Source organism: Callospermophilus lateralis, chromosome 3 (assembly GCF_048772815.1).
Source record: "Callospermophilus lateralis isolate mCalLat2 chromosome 3, mCalLat2.hap1, whole genome shotgun sequence".
NCBI lineage: Eukaryota > Metazoa > Chordata > Mammalia > Rodentia > Sciuridae > Callospermophilus > Callospermophilus lateralis.
Genome location: NC_135307.1, coordinates 69,703,557 through 69,721,799, shown reverse-complemented (window position 1 = coordinate 69,721,799; position 18,243 = coordinate 69,703,557).

The following is an 18,243-nucleotide window of genomic DNA, read 5'->3' as shown; positions in this document are numbered from 1 at the left end:
ATTAAAGAACAAAAGATAGTCCTTGGAATGAAATACAATTGGTTTATGAAAAATCCACTACTTTAATTTGGCTGCTGACCTGTGATGGTCATTTGTGAAGCACAGCATTAAGGGATGCATGACTGATGTCACCAAATGAGGCACCAGCAGGGACCCAGATTGTGAAAGGGAACAAATAGGTTTTGTTCTCTTCGCTGCTTCTGCCTTCATTTCGGCTATTGGATCTCTGCTTGCCTCCCTAGCTTGGCTTTATCACCCTCTAGATCACCATACAGGGCCCTGGCCCACACCATCATATTCAGGAGTTGATCTCAGTGAGCTGGTTGTTAATTAAGGTTATATCACATCTCCTTAGTCAGTCATCCTCACTGTTTCAAAACATCAAGTGAAAACCCAGGCTTGACCATGGCCCAAGCCTGGAAGAACACATTAGTCCTGAACACCTGTTTAGCTTTAGAAACTTCAGCTGCATTAGGTGAGACTAACGTGTTTAAAATATTAAATTCTCATGCAAGTGCTTTTCTGAAGGTTAACTGGCATTTCAAGGCAATGTGGGACACATTGAGTGTCAGTCAGCTGGATTAACCACAGCAGGTCCCAGCCTACTATATAAAGAGTCAAAGTTCAAGCATTAGGGTATGAAATATGCAAAACGTGCATTTCTATTTTTGGTCACATTCTGCAGCTCTGCAGTGTAGTTCTTAGAATAAATTGCCCTGCACAGCAGGATTCAAGGAAGCAGTGCTGACGGCCTCACTCTTCTTGCATTGAGATGCACACAGAAAGATCATGCTGACTTGTCTCCTGAATGAAAAATGGATTCCAGGTAGAACTGTGGCTCCTTACAAATTACTGGATCTTGCTCAAGAGACATGCACACATATCTTTATTTATAGCAGCTCAACTCCCTTTCAGACTTACTCCAAATGTATTATTCTTGAAATTGAAATGAGTTACAATCAGCAGTTACGCAAACATGGAGCAATTTCGGGGCAGGCAGGGAAGGAAATGTTTGTCATCAGACTCTATAGCATTGCATCTTGCCCAATGGTAACTTAATCTTTTCATTATCTGTATTTTCATATTTGTAAAAATGCCCTCTGTATCTTCAGGATAATTGTGAAGATTGTTTGACACATAGTAGGCCCTTGATAAATAGTTCTGTGTACTACTAGGGTGGGTAAGCTAGTTCCATTGGCATTTCTGGAATTCCTTTCCCTGCTGGGACAGAGTACTAGGGGTGAGAGAGCAAAGTCTGCCGGGAGAATATGGTTTCCTTCATGGTACTCCTTTCTAAAAGTGTTTCCTCCTTTCAGCATCATGCAGGGGAAAGACAAGGTGTCATCCAAGAATGACTTGAGAAAATAGTAGCAAACAGTGGCTTCTTGGTTCTTCAAAGCCCGGAGCCCTCACCTGGCCCTTATCTATAAGGCCTGAGCTATTAGTAAGAATTCAAGAGTACATGTGTGTAGGCATGTACTCTAACCTGGGCTGCTTTTTATGTCTCCTTGGACAGGTACACAACATGTATTGATTGGATACCTTTGGAAGCCAGGTTAGCATAAAGCAAATAGAGACTGGATGAGCTCAGGGACAGGTGAGGGGTTGAGTGAATAACTCCCTTTAATGTGATGATACCCCACTTCTTGTTTACTGTGTTGAAAGAGGGGATAGAGAAGTCAATGGTCACTGATCATCTAAGTTCAAAGACAATAATGCCAAAGAATAATCTGTTCCTTCCTATTTTTGAAGCTTTCTCTGTTGCTGGTATTGCACTTTGTAGATGGTTGGTGCTCAATAAATGCTAGCAGTCAAATGGACATGATGACACCAACCAGCTGGCTTGAACGTACTGTACAGGGTCAGCCCCCAGCACCCTGGCTGATGGTGAGGTGAGATTCTCCCAGCTCTGACCTGGTGTGTAGCACAAGCTCTTGGCTGAACCTCAGACCCCCGACTTAGCACCTGCCAATCTCCTGCCCTCTCTGAAAAAGCTTGTTTTTCTCCCTGCTGGGCCCCCCACTTCTCTGGGATTTCCTCAGTGCTGTCTATCCAACTCTTTCTGTTGCTGGAGCTGTTTGCTCAGACCCAGAAGCACTGCAAGTGGAAAAACTAGTCAGCTCTAGCCATGGCCACAAACTCTCTGCCTTCCCGACAGCCTGAGGTTTTCCCTCTTATGGGGACTTAAGACTCTGAAGCCTAGCCAGCCAGGCCCCTGGTCTCTCACCAGCACAGGCCAGCTTGATGGTATCCTCCCCGGGGCAGACACCCCTGTAATTTCAAGGGCCAGAGGAATATGAAAGGAACGAAGAACAAGGCCTTTTCTGCTGCATCTCAGAGCTCCTTGGCTCCAGGCTCGTGTGCCACATGCACTCAACCTGATTCAGGACACCAAATTAATTCATGCTGCCCATTTTGTTGTGCAGCTGTGGTTGCAAATATCAAATTGTGCAGTTTTTAATTCTGTGTAATGCTGCCATGAAAATGGGCTTAACTGCTTTTCAGTATGGTCATTATGACTCTCTAAACTTCCCTTCCCCATGAAACCTAGCATGAGTCATGGCTAGAGAATCTCACTCCACCCCACTGCCCCCTCTGTCCCAAGAAGCAAAAAGGCTGGCTTCCTGGGGTTTCTCTTCCTGGCAGTAAACCTCATCCTCCCTGCAGGACTGTTACAACTGATCCAGGGCTAGAACATCAGGGAGCCCATAACCTGGCAGGGGCTGGAGTTCTCCTTGCCAGCTTGCTCCCCATCAGGAGGGAAGGTGGGTGTCTGCTGCACATGTCCTATTGAGGCTGGGGCTGGGGAGAACAATGAGGCCCAACAGACAGAGGGGGCTGAGCTGTGCCCACACAGCCCTAGTGAATTGCCAGACCTGTTAAGACCTCACTTTCCAAACTCAGGTCCAGTCGAGCTCTTATGATTACAAAGGACCAAAAGTCACTGAGGCCCCTATATTAATTTTGGGGGACTTCCCTAACAAAGTACCGCAGACTGTGGGTGGTTTAAACAACAGAAATTTATTGTCTCATGGTTCTGGAAGCTGAAAGGCCAAGATCAAGGTGCCAGCTGGGGCTGGGGATGTGGCTCAAGCGGTAGCGCGCTCGCCTGGCATGCGTGCGGCCCGGGTTCGATCCTCAGCACCACATACAAACAAAGATGTTGTGTCTGCTGAAAACTAAAAAAAATAAAAATATTAAAATTCTCTTTCTCTCTCTCTCTCTCTCTCTGTCTCTCTTAAAAAAAAAAAAAAATGGTGCCAGCTGGTTGGTTCCTTCTGAGGGCCATGAGGGTAGGATCTGTTCCCTGGCTCTTCTCCTTGGCCTGCAGATGGCCAAGGCACCATATATTGGGGAACATGTCCTGAACTCCACTAGTACTTATTGTTTTTTAAATTTTCCTTAAAAAAAAAAAAAAATCCCTGTGTCTTCTCTCTGTATCTTCACATGGTCTTTCCTCCATGTATGTTTGTGTACAAATTTCCTTTTTTTATAAAGACACCAATTATATTGGATTAGGGGCCACTCCTAAAGAGCTCATTTTAATTTGATTATTCTTTGAACACCCTGTCTCCAAGTATAGTCACATGCATAGTCACATGCATAGGGGTTACGACTCCAACAAGGGAGTTTCTGAAGGGGGCAAACAATGACATAGCAACTTTCTAAAGCCAGAGCTTATTTTAAGGATACTCATGGCCTGGAACTGAGTTGGGTCAAGGTTTTTCTTCTTTCCCTCCCTCTCCATGGCCTTCTCATTCCCTCTAGGTGAAGTCAGGCCTTTCTGTTATACACACTAACACCTCTCTGTTTCTTTTATAGAATTTACCAACACTGTAATTAAACCATGTTGTCAAGTTGTTTAGCTGATATCCATCTCCCTGTTAGACCAGAAGTACCTGAATAGGCAGGAAAGTGTCCTATACTTTGCTGTATCCCCAGCTCTTGGCCTAGGAATGATGCGTGAAAGGTTCTTGACTGGTAGAGTTGAATTCAAAGTCTCTTGTGCTTGGCATTTCTGCTCCCTTCTGCTCTCACTCTCTACTGAATGGTCCCTAGTAGCCTCCGTCCTATTTACCCATATATCAGATAGTCACATGCCATTTACTATATTTACTTCAACTCATTTGCACTATAGGGGAGAAAAGAGTTCTTTTCTCACCCATTGCTAGGTTCCTGGGGGAGGCCCTTATAACAAAAGATAAGTAAACAGAAAAAAGCATGCACTTCATTTAGAGTAAGTTTTATGCAGTGTAGGAGCTTTCAGAAATAAAGATCAAAGAAAGAGGGAGACCTGTACATTTTCAGGCTTCAGTTTGATGAAGAATGGACAGTCATGGGGAAGCATGATTGGACAGAGGGGATGTGATCTAATGGTAATAACTGGGGAGAGGAGGATTTAACAAGCCCATTTGTCCAGATTTTTCTCTGTCTCTATACCTTCCAGATAAGGAGATTCCTCTCCTCTGGGTGTAGTGGGGGCACCTTCACATGAGAGTCTTATAACCTGCTTCAGAGAAAAAGGGAAAAGGTCAGAGAGGAACCTTTTTTCTTTTGCTGTTTTCTTAAATGTGAAGGCACCATATATTAGGAAGCATGTCCAGAACCCCATTAGTACTTATTATTTTTAAAATAATCTCCTTAAAAAATCATCCACATTTTAACCTAAATATTATATGTTAGAAGGAAATTTGACCTGGGTTTGATATTCTGTTTACATTTAAAAATTAACATGCTGAAACAATTCACAACTATTAAAATAAAAGTTTGGGTAACTATTTAAATCATCTGAATCATGTAGGCCACCTGTCCTGAGCAGGTCCTGGAGGGAGATGGTTTCCCTGGCTTAGCTGATTATCTTTCAGGTTACATCACATAGGATGCTCTTGGCTGAAAGTAATGGGAATCCCACTGGTGCTGACTTGCATAATGAAGACATTTCTAGAACTGGATGATTGTAAGAGTGAAGTTTGAGGACTGGTTGTTTTAAGGGTACAATTATCCTATCAAAGATTGAAGTTCTTTCCACCCCTCTCTTCTATGAGCCTCAGGGTTGGTTTCATCTTCTGGGTGGTGGTAAGATGGCATCCCCAGTCATAGGCATCACATTGGCATACCACATTCAAAGAAAGATGAGATGTCTTTGTCATCCTTTCTATTCCTAGAAGTCCCCAGAAGACTTGTGTGTAAAATTTTTTTTTTCTGGCCAAAAAATGTAACCATACACTCATTCCTGAATTTAAAAGGGAAATTGAATGACCATGAAGTCTTCTGGGGGTGGAAAGGATGTTGGGGTGACAACCACAATGCCCACAACACACATCCATGACTAGCTTATAGGCAGGTCATCACTGAGGCAGGTGCCCACTGCTGGCCCATTCTGCAGCTATCCCACCCCCACACCAGCCTAGGTCAAGGGCAAACAGTTTCAACCAGAGGAGGGGTTCAGGTGTGGCAGGTGCCATGGCTGCCATGCCTGTGGTCCCTCTCGGGTGACAACTACTGTGACCCTCATGCTGTGTCTGGCCTCAGGCTGAACAATCAGCTTCCTAAGTAATGCTACCTCCTCTGCCTCTCACAGGCTCTGGCTCACAGAGGACCTATGCAGGCCTAGCCAGCCCCCTCCCCACCTTGGCCCCTGAATCCGGGCTAAGAGGCTCTGCCCTGAGTCTGCTTTTGATGGGACTGGGCCAGACCCACAGGGCTTATTTTCTCTGTCTCCTGCTAAATTCCCTGGCTGCTTCTCAGCTGTCAGGTTGCCAAGCCCTGAGCGTCTCCTGGCTCCATCCACAGCAGGAAATGGGCCTGACAATTGTTCTTCCAGAGATGGTGATTTTTCAATATGTATTTGCATGGATCCCACCCACGCTACATCTCTAACCCCAGGCTGTATTCAGCTCTGATTTACTAAGCACGTACTACAAACCCAGCTCTGTACTCAGCACCCAAAGGAGCCAGGGAGCAGAAAGGTTACGGAGGAAACATCTGAGGACAGTGTCTGCTTTCAGCTTCACAATCTAGCTATAGTGACACCTTCACACTAGGAAAGTGAGGTCATTAGTGAAGGTTGCTGTAGTTGGCCACAGGTTGCAGACAAAGAATACCATGTGGATTCAGAAAAAAGACAAGATAGACATGACAGTGTGTGTGTCGCTGTTCTCTCTGCCCTACTTTCCCCTCTATCCACTCTCTTGGATAAGATGCGAAGAGCAAAAAGGGCTTTCTAAGGTGCACGGTCCCAGCAGAGGTGGCAAGGAGAGGTAGAAAGGATGTTGGCATTGTCAGAAGAGAGACAGAGAGTTACCTCTGTGTGACTTTAATTGGAGATAGTATCTTCACAGAAGTAACTGAGTCAAATGAAATCTTTAGAATGGATCTTACTTCAATATGACTGGTGTCCTTCTAAGTAGAGGAAATGTGGACACAGAGACACTCTGGAGGGAAGACATGGCAAAAAGATATAAGGAGATGATGGCCATATATAAGTCAAGGACAGAAGCCCGGAACAGATCCTTCCCTCACAGCCCTCAGAAGAAACAACCTACTGACATCTTAATTTTGGACTTCCAGCTTCCAGACTATGTGACAATTACTTTCTGCTTTTAAGCCACCTAACCTTCGGTACTTGGATATAGCAGCCCTGGGGAACTAGTCCACTCACCATGTGACGGGCAGTCTTGTGCTAAGCAGTGTGCTCTCAGATCCTGTCTCACAGATGAGAGGGGAACCTCTCAACCCCAACTCAGCACACTTCTGTCCTGGCCCTCACACCGCACTGGGACACTTTCCCTTGTTTATCATATTCTTTAATTGAACACCATCCAGGAAGGCAAAGCAGACGAAAATCCTTGTTATCCTAGAGCTGTTTTTAGATCTATTGATGTTTTTCAATATATTTCCTTGTGTCCCTACCAGAAAAGCCACTTCATGATAGTGGGGACAATAGTCTGTTGTGTTCATCACATCTGAACTGTCTGCAGAGTGAGTGATAAGGAAACCAAGGTTAGACTATAAATGTCCCTTGTCCGTTTGGGTTTCAATCACATCTATATACTAAGTCAGCTCGGGAAGAGCCTGAGCCAGCCTGTAGGCCAGCGTGGCTGCTGATGGGTGTGGGATCGTTGGTCCAAGGCCCTCTGGTGTGAGGGGCAGGGCTGGGCTGCTCTGTGGTGCCGGCAGGAGGGGTGTGGTGTGGCACGGCCGCTGCTTTTACCACCCTACTGGTTGGACTCACAGCACTGAAACACATGGTTTTGGCTGCATTTTCTGCTAGAAGCAGGAAGGGAGGGAAAGGAAAAGAATTCACCAGCTTTCTGGAAGCTCAAACATAGAAAGCAGGTTCTATATTCTGAGAGAATCCTTCTCCCTATTTCCTGGGAATTCCTGAAGGCATTATTTCCCATGTTATCCTTTCTTGTTCCACCAGAATCTTTGGCCCCTCTCTGCCAGCCCCCACTTCCTCAGCCTCATCTGTGCCCTTACATGATCCAGCAGCATGTCTCTGTTCATAGGGTCTCACGCCTTCTTTTGAGTCATGTGACCATAACCATGGGGGTCTTGACAATGTAATTATACTTCAATTACCCCAACCCCTACCCGATGAGGGATTTCCCAGTCTACAACTACCAGGGCTGAAGAAAGCTACTCATATAGTTTAGTGGGTGACACCAGTCTTAGGTCACTATAACTGAAAGGCTCCCCATCCCCTGAAATCAGGGCAGCGAACCCTGCTGCCCGGGAGTCACACCAAATAGTCAGGAAGCCCAGTGCTCACTCCAGTTCTCTCTCTCATCAGAGTTCCAGTAAAAGAGCACAAAGACTACCGTCTCTGTCCTTTTAGCAAAGTACCAAAATTTGTGAATGATTTGTAACTAATTTTTTTTTTCAACTAGAATGGATTCTAGATTGCCCCATAAAAATGCCCCTCACTCTCACTTTTATTCTGATTTGATTTCATGGATGGGAGAAAAAGGAGTAGAAGGTAGCTAGTTTGCTGGGAATTGTGCACAAGTGTGGGTTGGCCCTTGGGATTGTATTGCCCACACAAACATCATCTTGTGTGTGGCAGAAAAAGTTGGGAAACAAACTTTTTTCAGGTTGTTGAGAGATGGGCTTCTGGAAGACCCATTAACATAATGCTTTGGAAACCAGCTTGGAAAATTTGACATGTTGTCACTTTGATCTGCTAAGCAGCTTACAAACATCCTCCCCCTCCATCCCATGACTCCCTCCACCTTCTCTGCTTCAGTTCTACCATCTGAGTTCTTCGAGTGAGATCACAGACCCAGAGTGGACTAGCACTAGGCTCAGGGAGGGTGTCAAGGGCAGAGGGGAGCTCTGGGGATAGGAATCGTTGGTCCTCAGAAAAGTTTCCCATTCCACTCTATCTTCTGCCATACCCTAAACCTGCCCATCACATAGTAATCAATCCCTAGATTACTCAGAACTCTAGTCAACATGGGTTGTTAAGAGTGATTCCAGTAAGAGAGCTTTGGGAAAGCCTGAGAGGCGTGTGGGGGTGAAGCCTTTCTCTGGGCTGAACCCCTGGTGCCTCTGGGAATGCAGACAGTTCAGGCCATTTTGCAGAAATGAAATCAGTCCCAGAGGCCAGGAAGTGGTTCACTATGACAAACAAAACCCAACTCAAAGGGTCATTCTATTTTCTAGGAAATCTCAGCAATTCCCTTCTGATTCTCTCCCCTCTGACTTGCTGCAGTGTCCCCGAGGAAAGCTGCAGGTCTGCCCGCCTCCCACTTGTGAGACAGGAACTCCCCAGGGAGCACGTCAGCATCCCTTTGCCAGGCCCTCCAGCTGTGTGGGCTCCGGCTCGCATCCTGGTGCCAGGTATTCATGGAGTTAACTGTCTCTCTTTTTATTTGTGTCTTTGCCGCCTGCCATGTGAGAGGAGTGATGGATGCCCTGGGCTCCCCAGGGGTTGGAGGAGGACAGAGCTGAAGGATGAACTGAGGTGGGAAAGAAAAGCAGGTTTGTAAATAAACAAGGGCAGAGTTGGAGACCCAGGGCCTCACTCCTGCCGGCTTTCCGGCTTTCCGGGCTTCTGACAAGAGGAGCTCCCGAGGCCCCTCTGGAGCAGGCTGGGGGAGGCAATTATTGTTTTTGGATTTCACTAAGATGAACTCCAGATGATTTTCCAAGGGCTGATTTCACAGCACATTTGCTCCATCTGAGCAATCACTCTCTGCAACAGTTGGATTTCCATTCGGCATGGACCTCGTGTGCCCCAAATCAGGACTGTCTGCCTCCTTAGGGTCGAATCATTTTATTTTCTTTGGGGCTCAGCCAAACCCTTTCCGTCAATCCCTGGTTCCTTCTAGGCATTTCTCTTTGCATGCAGGCAAGATTAGACCAGGTTCACAGAGGTTTCCAGGGCACAGTGACAATGCCACTCCTTGTGGAGTCTAAAAAGAAGCCACCAAACTCTCTTACTTGCACAGAGACTAATACTTAGCTACAATGGAGGATAACAAAAGTCAGAATGATCCCCAATTTAGGAAACACTGTTTATTTGTTTTGTTTTGATTTTCCTGCCAGGGTACTTCCTGAGTGGTCATACTTATGTGATGGGGCCTTATAAGGAGGAACAGGGTTATAGGTTGTCCTGCACATGGCAAAGAGAACCCTAGAGATGTGTGAGGGGATGAGGGTTACAGGGAAGGGGAGGGGGCTATGTGAAGGCTGGCTGAGCTATCTGGGGACAGAGTGCCTAGGACAGAGAGTGTGTAGACTTTGTGTTGACAACCTTTGTGTCATTGTCCAACAAGCTGTACCAGAATTTCATGGTAGTTATTTTTTTCTATCTTAGAGATTTTCCACTATTTACACTTTCATAAGACAAATAAAATCACTGGCTGTCACCTTGCAGGCTTTTTTTTTTTTTTTTTTTAACTCAAGAAAAGAAACTTGTACCCAGCCCTTGTGCACAGTCACGTTTAAACTCAGGATCTATGTTGTTCGCTAGGCTGGGCAGTGGTGTATTCTCTGTGAAATGGACTGACTGTAATGTAGCCAGTGACAGTCCTGCTCAGGCCTTTCTACCACCAGGAAGTGTGTTCCCCACCAGGGCTACTTCCACTCCCCCAGCTGAGCCCTAAGATGGCTCACAGCTGGGCCCACAGACACTGTCCCTGCCCTCTCCCTTATTCCTCTGGCCTTGCTAAACCCTTTTCTTTGGGGTTCAGCCAAACCCTTTCCGTAGCTGAGAGAGCACTGGTCTGATACCTTGGTGCTTCCTCAGCACTGGGCATAGGCACAGGGCTGTGAAGGGTGCTTGTCATTCATATACTCCTTTATGGTAACTCATATCCATTTCATTCCCCCACTTTCTCCAGCCCCTCTCTGCCTCTTGTACCCCCTTTTTCATTTTTCCAATAATACTCAGAACTGGGCATTCACCCTCGTAGGAAGGAGTTCAGGCTCTGGAATCAGGCCTGAACCCCAGCCTGCCTCTGCCAGTTATACCTGTGTGTCCCTAAACATGTTTCTTAACCTCTCTGAGCCTTGGTGTCCTCATCTGTAAAAATGGAGCCAGAGGGTTAGTGCTTCTATGGAGTCTTAAGTTAGAAATGAAAAATATGGTGTTTTAAACAACCCTGAAATTTTAGGGGGGTGAGAAAGGAAGGAGGCCCTCTCCATTGGGCCTTATTTTGTAGTTAACAAGGGTCAGGGAACCCTCAGAGAAACTTTTTTCTTAGAAGCCAGGGATTTCATTGAATCCAAGAGAAAACTGAATCTAAATAGGATTCTAGAAATAAAGAAGAAAGGAAGTCAAAGTTTGCCAGGCCCGTGGGGATGGAAACACTTTTCATTTGCTGTAACTCTGTGGGATCAATTTTAATCACTCAAAAAGGTTCAGGTGGCTGTTGCTCCAGTGCCCTTGGGGTGATAGGAGGTTCTCTTGTTGGGAAGCAGCCTCTGAGCCTTCTCCTGTATCTTCACTCCTCTTTGCTTTCTTCTGTACTCCAGCCTTTGGGGGATATGGCTTGCTCTTCTTTCAAACTCCATTACTCAGTCAGTACCTTTCTTTGACTCACTGCTCAGAATGCCAACTGGGAAGCCCCAGGAGAAGAGGGTAGGCATTTGAGGGAAAGGTTAGCAAACTAACTTCTTTATTTTCACTGCTCAGTCTTTCCACAGCTGTTCATTCACTTGAGGGTCTGGATAGAAATCATCTCCTCAGAGGACTAGCAGGGCAAACTCGTGATTAGAGTAAGTATCTGTTTTATACAGATGCAAGCACTGCTCTGCTTAGGTATCCAAACAAGATGAATCCGAGCTTAAAAGGGAAGTCTAGATTGTTATCGCCCAAGGGAAAAAAATTGTTTTTTAAATTGATACATAATAATTGTACATTTTTGTGGGATAGAATGTGATGATTCATGTATACAATATAATGATCAAATAAGCATAATTAGTACATCCATCACCTCAAACATTTATCTTTCCTTTGGGGTAAGAACATTAAAAATTTTCTCTTCTAACTATTTTGTAACATATAAAAAATCAGTGTTAATTATCTTTACCTGACTGGGCTATTGAACATGAGCACTTATTCCTTTCTTCTGTCTACAATTTTGTACCCATTAAGGGAAAAAAGCAACTTCTGAGTTATGGTTCAATGGAAGGGCTGAGAGGGAATTATGAAATCTAAAGTACTAAGTTCTTACATGCAAACAAAGCCCAATTCTGCCGCAGCCTGGCTGGCTGGGCAAAATATCCAGGGGGTGACGAATAACTTGTGTACGTTGATGCAGCAGGAATGGAAGCCGTTTATTGTAGGATAACAGAGGTATTTATACATTTTGCACAGCTTATCTTAATTAGCATAAACTAGATACAGCAGTCAACCAATAAGGAATCTCCACACTTAATGGCTTGCTTTTGTTACTTTACAAACCACTCCCTCTGGCATTTGGCCAGGCACCATCCAGACTTGTTTACAGACTCTAACATTTCTCTGGCAAAATAACAGGTGCCAATCTGACTTGTTTACAGACCTTAACACAATTCTATAAATTTTCATTACTTATATACTACCAAAGGTTATTTATTTGAGGCCTACAAGAATTAAGCATTACCAAACTTTTGAAAAAAAGCATTGTTTCATATTATCACATATAATGCTATGTAAATATATTTTATATATGTATAAATGTCTATTTAAACACCCATTATTAAAATATATACAAAGTAAAAGATAAGTATTTATTATATAATAAAAAAATAAAATATAAAATTACATGTATAATATTTTTACAAAGTAAATAAGAGATTCTTGTCTATTCCTCTAATATTTGTTATAATCACAGAGTTTTGTTTTGTTTTTTTCTTTGAGAAAGATAGAACAGGCAGAGGGAGATGGCTATCAAACGTACACTGGCTGATCAAGAAAGTTTGATGGCATCATCCAGAGAAAGGACCTTGAACATAAGTTTTCTCAACTTCCTGTCTTGTTTTGTTCTGAGAACAGTTTGAGGATTGATGGCTGGAGAGGAAAGCATTTTCAGATGCTCAAATCAGCAATGGAAAAAAGACTCCAAGTGTGAGATTATGAATAGGGATTATCATATTAAACTCCAATATTTACCTTGCCCACCCAAGAAGAGCAGTGGGCATATGGGTCAATTGACTTTTCTTCTCTGTTTATTCTGTGCAGAATTTCCTTTCAATAAAAGAAAAGAGAAGAGAAAGAGAACTACTCCAACAGTGTAGACTTCTACTCTATTGTAAGGAAAGGAAAGATATTCAAAGACAAAATTCAGAGTGGAATGTTATGTACTTGCAAGTTTTTAGGAGATGTGCAGAAACAGAGGATGTCTGAGGAAAGCACAGAAAGCAGAACATGGTAGTTGCTTCTGTCCTTCCAACAACTGTAGTTATGATTTAGTTTGCACAGACCTGACACTGTGATCTGCAGAAGGCTCTGGGCTACAGACTAGAAATTGTCTGGCATGTCTCTGAGCTCCATCCTGGGGCTTCACGTGATCTTCGTGTGCTGGTCAGTGGACAGTTTGATGGCATCATCCAGAGAAAGGATCTTGAACATAAGTTCTCTCAACTTCCTGTCTTTTTTTTTCCGAGAACAGTTTGAGGATTGATGGCTGGGGAGGAAAGCATTTTCAGATCCTCAAATAGGCAATGGAAAAAAGGCAGGGTCCCAGGCACCCAGCACTGACCTCAGTTACATGAAGGGTCAGTGTCCATGATGTATGCTTTGTGTTTATATTTATTATATCTTTCCAAATTATAAAATCTATTTTCATTATACAAGAGTTGGAAGGTTCAAGTCATAAAACAAAGGAAAATAATTTTTAGCACAATCCCACTAGCCAGGAGATAAGCACTGTTAAACACCCAGCATTGTTCTTTCATCCTGTGTGTATACATTATGTGCATATCCACATGTATATCTAGGCCAGATATCAGTGAGGACTTATTTCCCAGCCTCCCTCAGGCAGAAAGAGGCCCAGTCCTATTCCGGGGCTTCCAGAAGTCCTTCCCAATGTTTCTAGAAACTTCAGGAGATTTTAGATCCTCATAAGCTTACTCCTACCTTGAGGCATCTATTTCTACAGCTAATTGTATTGTGTGGTTCTATATTTCATGAAGTGAGATGGTTACAAAATCTTTCCTTGGTTCCATCCTAAATCTCCACTCAGGTGAAATGCTTATTGATGTAGTGGAATTTACTGAAAATTGTAGGTGGGGACAGAGTTGAGGTTTAGTACACAGTTAGGGTAACACCTTTAGATGGAATATCAGGTACCTTGTGCCCTGTGGACAGCCCACTGTGTGGGATATCTGAGATTTCTTCTTCTGAGACCCTCCTTCTGGGAGGTCTCAGATTCACACCCCCAGGCTCCTTGTCCCCTGCTTGGCTCCATGCTTCCCTCCTCCCATCCATCACCTCCCAAATCATCTCTTCTGTTGCTTTGCACACCTGTCAGCACGTTTACCCCAAAATCTCCCTTCTAGTGCAAGTAAATGGCTTATGAGGAATTGGTTTAAACAAGGGCCTTTTATTTATAGCAACTGTTACAATAATAAAATCTTGAGATCATACTCTATATATAGTCTTTACTCCATCTTTTAAAATTGAGCATTGTATTGTTAGCACCTTCCCATATCATCCAATATTTAATGGCACAGGATTTCATCGAGAAGATGCACAGTATTCATTGGACTATTCCACTATTGTTGGACATTTTTTGCTTTGATAAAGCAGAAATTATTAGCTCAAGGGTGCGTTTTTTAAAATCCAATACTAATTGCTAAATTGTCTTTCTTGCTCATCTGTAATGAGAGTGTCAAGTGACTTTATTCTTCAGATGATTCACTAATTTTGAGATTGGCTATGGAAGAAACTATTTCAGAGTAGCAGAGTATCTGGCAGGAGTCACAGTCACAGAGAGCCTGGGGCTGTGAGGGAGACCTTGGCCCAGCTGGACTGCAGGCCCTGGGACTGTTGATAAACCTCTTAGGACCCCTGGTGCTGCTACCTCTCTTCCCAGGCCAGAAGCCCACTGGCTCAGCGGATTGAGGCAAATCCTGCCCTCAACTCCTGCCCTTAGAGATATGACTTGGAGCCATTCTCATTCCACCTCTGCCACCAGGAAGGGCACCTTGGTTAGGCTGCCTTAGCAACTCCCCCCCAGGTAGTCCTCAATGGAGGGGACTTCTCCCCAGCAAGATGGTATTGGTTTCTAACACACCACCACTCATTTCTCTCCCTCCTTGGAATTTGGAGGAGTTGGAGGACATTGCTTCCCCATCGCCCCGCTCCTCCAGGAGTGTGTGCATGGGTGTGCTCTCCCTCTTCCTAGAGGCCCCAGAGGTCTTAAGCGAGCACCACTCCCTCCTTTCCTTTTCTGAGATGAGAGACGTCCAGGGAATCAGGGACTTCTGCCCTTTGCTTTGTCAGGACGTTAGTGAGGTCTGCTCTTCCCACTTGGTGAGCAGTGAAGCACACAGGTGCCGGACCAGCCGTCCAGCCTATTTTTAAACATACTAAAAATACTGCTTACCTCAGAGGGTTGTGCTGAGGGAGCTTGTTTAGGGTATCAGATGAACCTTTACAAATATAAAGCACTCCAGTGTCACCTGCTCTTGCACCCTGCTGGCTCTTTCACTGGGAACAAAGCAAAGGACTTGGGTGCTGGGACCATCAGAGTTTAGTGAAACCCTGTTTGATTTCTCTTCTCCTCTAGGCATGGGACAACTCCAGGGCAGATTCTGTCCCAATCCCAGCCTGGGGTCTGGTTTATAGGAAGCACCCCCAAATGAGGGTGTTGCCATCAGAGAGTGCAGCAAGGAGTGGGGCTGTGCAGGTGACTGAGGCCAGGTGTCTGGATGTCATGAGCCTCCAAATTCTTGTGTAGGAAGGAGAAATGCAGGCAGGAGCACACGCATGTCCTGTTTCCCTCCCCCTCCCACCCTAAGTCCTTCTGTGGTATCCCTGGCCTTGTCCCCTCCATGGGACATCTGCTTCCCCAGCATAAGCCTCTGGGGCTCTTTCACTGCTGCAGAATGGAAGAAGATCAAGTGCTCTCCTGTTCCAGGTCAGGCACTTTGGATTTAACCTTGCAGCCGAGGCTCAGCTGCCCTGACAACCTGCTGTTCCTTTCTACAGCAACACCTCCTGCAAAGGTAGCCCAGAGTGTCCTTGGCCACCGGCTTCCTGGGGTGATAAAAATAGCTGAGGGCCCACAGCTGCTGAATGATGAATTCTGGAAGGAGATGATTGATCCTCACAGCTGAGCCTCGAGGTCAGTGAGCCTTGTGCAAGTAGAGCCCAGGGTGAAGGATGGGGATTCAGCTATAGATAGAGCTGTTGACAGAGTGATCCTGGGCTTCTCCCCACCTGAGGGGCACACCAAAGAGCCAATTGATAGGAACTGCAGAGGGCTCTTGGAAGCCATGCAAACACGTGCAGTGCGCCCTTTCCTTTCAGGTGTCTGACCTTTTTTGGTATGTGCAATCATTTCCCCTCCTTCATTCTGGGACAAGATTTGAAGCAGGAGAGAGTATTCATTTCCAGGGAAGGCGATGGGGTGCTGGCGTCCCCAAAACAATGGTGAGGAGCTGTCAGGGCTTATGAAACACCACAGGGACACAGATGTCAGGCACTCCCAAAGGTCTGGAATTTATATCTGCTCCTTGCTTGAGCAGGAGAAGTGTTCCTACTTGCCTTGCCAGGGGCACTAGACTCCAGTCGTCTACCAGAGCTGCTGTCTGATTGATCTCAGTGATCTAGGGTTAACTGCACATGAAGCTCCTGACCAGTAATGGAATAGCTTTTAAGCCAGCATCCACATCACAAAAGCTGTTGGGTTGTGCACAGGTAAACAGCTGGGCCTGTGAAGTTGCACAGCTGGTCTAGATCCTGGCAATTCAGAGACATGGCCATATGCGTTTACTTTACAGTGCATATTTTCTGAGCAATCTATCCCCCAGTGTTCTATAAAGTAATAATGATAATGCTTCAGAGAAAGAGAATGGGCGAGGTGGAGGGAAGAAAAGTCACTGGAGGAGGAGAAATTGAGGGGCAAACGAGAAAGGATATGTTTTCAGATGAGATTATTAAAAGGATGATGAGTTGACAAGGTGGCCAGACACAGAGAAGAGATCCAGATGGCTGTGGCTCCTAAGGAGAAGGCGCTGTGTTGTAACAGGAGCAGAGGAAAAGGCAGAGGGTGAACTACTGGATTTCATGAAAGAGACAAAAGGAAGAGTGGAGGGGAGTCTGGGTTAGGAACACAGACTTGCAGGCAAAGTGGACCTTCTCTTTGTCTTACTGGAATCATCTTAGATGCAGGTACTGGATGCCCTCCCTGTCCTTTGCTCATCATCTGCTCTTCTGAATTACAGCTTGGCAGCTCTAAAGCCTTACCCAGGTAGCTCCCCTCTCTCCTACCTACAAAACCCGAGAGTAACCTCTACAATCATCAGTGCTTTGGGGGATTTAGTTCATGTAATTAAAACCATATTCCCTGACTGTGGAATACATGCAGCAGTTATCTAGATTCCTGCTTCTGCAAAATTTAGAATCAGTTCAAAAGAGGGAAACCAAGATAATAAGAACTCTGGAAACTGAGTCAGACCAACATGGGTGGGGTAGAGTGGGGTTGCTGGTATTGTAACTAGTCTAGAAAAGAGAAGATTTCGGAACTCTTAAGAGCCTCCAGGTCGGTCTCTAATATTTGCAGAAGACAAATGGAGAGCCATGCTTTCCCAAACCCCTATTCTATTCCACACTTCGAGGGGCCTTGTGTGGGGATAACCCGGGTTGCACAACCAAGTTTCATCTCCACACCACCACATGGCTGCTGCCTGGGACCAGGAGTGTGTATACCACCATATGGACCCATCCTGAGGTGGCAGTTCTAGGGATAGGCCACAGGCCAGGGCTATTTGGGCAGGGAATTCCCAGGCCCCCATTACCTGGAGCAAGGTCTAGAAGGAGGCATCACTGGGTCCAGGTATACATGTCTTCTTTTCCCCACCTAATTGCCTTTCCTCATGGAAAATGGAGTGACCAGGAAAAGGCTGGAATGGGACCACACAAGTATGAGGCCAAGAAGAGGGACCCAGTTGCCCAGGTCTAAGTCTGGTGCTGAGTAAGTCAAACTCAAGTTTTTCTGGCTGATTGCCAAATCTACACCCTCCCTTTATTCTGCTTCTGGGAAAATATCTATCATCTGCTCCCAAGGGAAGCCTGAGAGTCTGGCTCGACTCCTCACTTCTCCTTCTCCTTCAGCCAGGCAGCATTCAGTCCTGGAAATTCCAACTTCTTCACACTTCCAGAATCTTCCCTTTCTTTCAACTCTTGGCTACTGCAAAGGACTGTCCTCCACTCATGCCTGGACTGATTTCCTGGCCTCCTAGGTCAAATCCCTCTCCCCGAGTCTCCACACTGGCAACCTAGCAATCCTTCCCTAAGGCAAACATGACCTTACTTACCATCCCCTGTCCTATGCCAAAATGGTCAAGTCCAAGTTCTTAAGTCCAGCACACAAATCCCACTACCTACCTCCCCTCTTCTTCAATCTCTGACTCTTGAACTTTGTCAAATATTTTTATAGTTAATGCAACTTAGGTTTCCGACATCTTTGCCCCTTTGCTGATGCTGCTTCCCGTACCTGAAGGGCTCTTTATGTCCTCTGTCTCATCAGTGAGTATCCCTTTCTAACAAATAGAAATCTTTCTAATGCCACCCTCTCTCTCTTT